Raw genomic sequence first — 3,465 nt, 5'->3', positions numbered from 1 at the left:
CAGTTCAAAAGTATCAATTCTTCAGCGCTCAGCCTTCTTCACAGTCCAACTCTCACATCCATACATGACTACTAGAAAAAACATAGCCTTGACTAGATGGACCTTTGTTGGCAAAGTAATGTCTCTGCTTTTGAATATGCTGTCTAGGTTGGTCATAACTTTCCTTCCAAGGAGTAAGCGTCTTTTAATTTCATGACTGCAATCACCATTTGCAGTGATTTTGGAGCCCCCCAAAATAAAGTCTGACAGTTTTTACTTTTTCCCCATCTATTTCCCATGAAGTGATGGAACCAGATGCCATGATCTTCGTTTTCTGAATGTTGAGCTTTAAGCCAACTTTTTCACTCTCCTCTTTTACCTTCATCAAGAGGCTTTTTAGTTCCTTTTCACTTTCTGCCATAAGGGTGGTGTCATCTGCATATCTGAGGTTATTGATATTTCTCCCGGCAATCTTGATTCCAGCTTGTGCTTCTTCCAGCCCAGCATTTCTCATGATGTACTCTGCATATAAGTTAAATAAGCAGGGTGACAATATACAGCCTTGATGAACTCCTTTTCCTATTTGGAACCAGTCTGTTGTTCCATGTCCAGTTCTAACTGTTGCTTCCTGACCTGCATATAGGTTTCTTGAGGCAGTTTAGGTGGTCTGGTATTCCCATCTCTTTCAGAATTTTCCACAGTTTATTGTGATCCATACAGTCAAAGGCTTTGGCATAGTCAATAAAGCAGAAATAGATGTTTTTCTGGAACTCTCTTGCTTTTTCCATGATCCAGCAGATGTTGGCAATTTGATCTCTGGTTCTTCTGCCTTTTCTAAAACCAGCTTGAACATCAGGGAGTTCACGGTTCACGTATTGCTGAAGCCTGGCTTGGAGAATTTTGAGCATGACTTTACTAGCATGTGAGATGAGTACAATCATGTGGTAGTTTGAGCATTCTTTTGCATTGCCTTTCTTTGGGATTGGAATGAAAACTGCATTTTTCATTGCAATGAAAAATGCAAATTTTAAAAGGTGCCTATTCCTCAAGGAAACCTGGGTAAGTGGATGTGAATAATCTGAACTACGCTGAAAGAGCTTTCTAGATCCCAGCGGGCAGCAGCTTCCGCCCCATACTCGCTCTCATGCTCATGCGCACTCCAGGCCCCAGGCACCCTGCCTTGGGTTCCCAAACATTCTGTGTTCCTCTCCCTAGGACCATTCAGAGTCAGGTGGGGAGGGGGAGGACCTCGCGTGGCAGTGTCAGGCAATAGGTAGGGAGTGGACCAGTGAGGGAAGTGGGCTCAAGAACAAGGCAACACTGTGTGTGTGCTCTCCTGAGTGTGTGCACAGCCTTGTGTGCAGTGTGGGTGTATTAGAGGGGCTTTCTAGAAGAGGGCCTCCTGCCACCCCAGGACTGACATGAGAGCCCTGAAGTCCTGCATTCCCCACCCCTGGCTTCCCCCAGCTCTCAAACAGTAAATCTGGCTGCAATGGTGCTTTCATGCTGTGCACCGTTTGTGTGTGACCCTGGGGCTGGTATCTCTCACTTCCAGGTGTCGCATCTTCCGAGGCAGCATCTCCAGCCTCTTGACCTGTTCTTGGACAGGTAGTGTGTGGTGTGGAGAGGAGAGCCATCCTGGGCCGTGAAGAGGTGCAGAAAGGCGGCCAGGGCCTTCCTTATTCCTTCTTTAGGTTCACTGCAAAATTGTCACCGCGGGTGACTCACTCCATGTGCCCACGGCTTGAAGTGCCGTAGGAAACCATCCTACCTAATCTGTTCGCATTCAGTGCTTCATTGCAAACCGTGGGCACCAGACTCCCCTTGATTTCAAGTTGAAGCTGCTCTTTTTCAAAGAGCCATACTCTTTGTATTAGTTTGCTGTGGTTGCTCTAAGAAAGTACTGCAGACTGGGTGGCTGAGACCAAGAGGGATGCACGGCCTCACTGTTCTGGAGGCTGAACACCTGAGAGTAAGGTGGTCGTTCCTTCTGAGGGGCGTGGAGGGCCTCTTCCCACCCCTCCCCCTGCCTCTGGCAGTTGCTGATGACCTTTAGAAATTCTTGGCTTGTGAATACATCACCCTGACCTCTGCCTTCATTACATGCATCCTCCCGGTGTGTGGTGTGTGTGTGTATTGAAAATCTCCTTTTTACATAAGGACACATCAAATTAGAGACCCAGTTGAAGTCTGTTCCAGGGTAGCCTTATCTTAATTCGTTACAATTGCAATGACCCTATTTCCGAATAAGTTCACATTCCAAAGTCCTGGGGGTTACAATTCCAACATGAGTTTTGGGGGACACATGGAATACTCAGCCCATAATAATCTCTCTCAATAGCTTGCTTCATTTTGACCTGGTAATAGGAATCTCCCAGATAAAAAGATCTTCGAGATGCAAAGAACAAGACAAATATTTCAACAAAGAGGTCAATAAATCATCACTGTGGAAATAAACAAAGACCACCCAACTAAGAACAAGAAGATACTATTTATTCTGGGAGTCAGCCACCATCATTTATGTTTGGTAGAGACTCAGATGCGGGTAGGGGCGTGGGAAGGCTTGATGGTGAAAGGAGGGAGGCTTCAGATATTCAGGTGTGCTCCCCCAGAGGCTGTAGGCCTGCGATGACTGCTGATGGACTGAGGAGGAGTGGGGCATTCTGTATGACTGGTCAGGGGGCAGATATTTGGCTTTCTGTGCTTGATCCTAAACTATCTGAAGCTGTCCATTATTAACCAAACCCTGACTGTCTGAGCCAGTTGCTGTGGAGGTGGTTTGATTTCCTGGATTAGTTGCTGAGGCTGGTGGGTTGGCTTCCTGGACTGGTTACTGTAGATTGTAGGGTTGAAGTTCTGTTTTTATATATGATCTGGCCCTTGGCCATTTGTATGTTGAATCTCTTATCACAGAATCGGCTTTTGGGGTAGGTCTGCCAGGTACTTGTTTCCACAAATGACTTAATTATGTATAGTTATAAACTTATGAAAACAGTAATTTAAAATTTTTCCGACCTTGAAACCTCAAATTTCCCCAAGAGCCTCTTTCTTTGCCTTCATAGCTCTCTCGCTTCACTGTGGTGGTTTGCACAGGCCACGCTTCTGGGTCTCCTCTGATGCACTAACTCATCAGATGTTTATGGAGTTTTTGCTGTGCACCTGGCTCTGGGCCAGTGGAAGGAATCAGAGGTGAAAGACAGTTTCTGCCTTCAGAGAGACCAGTGAGAGAGGCAGGCAGGTAGATACTATCATCCACAGTGCTCAGTTGTCCAAGATAAATAGAGCCAGACATTAAGGGGGTGAAGACAGATTTTAATAAGAACTACTGCAACAGAGAAGAGAGTCTAGGATAAAACTGTACAGATGTGACTGGGAGTTTTATGGGGAAATGAGGGAGCAGGGGTGGGTGAGGGGGGTCAGTAGAGTCAGGGAATTGAGAAATTATAGAGTTGGTGAGTGTGAATGCTGATCAGGTCAGCTCTGCTT

The sequence above is a fragment of the Budorcas taxicolor genome, chromosome 4 (assembly GCF_023091745.1).
Source record: "Budorcas taxicolor isolate Tak-1 chromosome 4, Takin1.1, whole genome shotgun sequence".
Lineage (NCBI taxonomy): Eukaryota > Metazoa > Chordata > Mammalia > Artiodactyla > Bovidae > Budorcas > Budorcas taxicolor.
Note: the sequence above shows the minus strand (reverse complement) of the source record.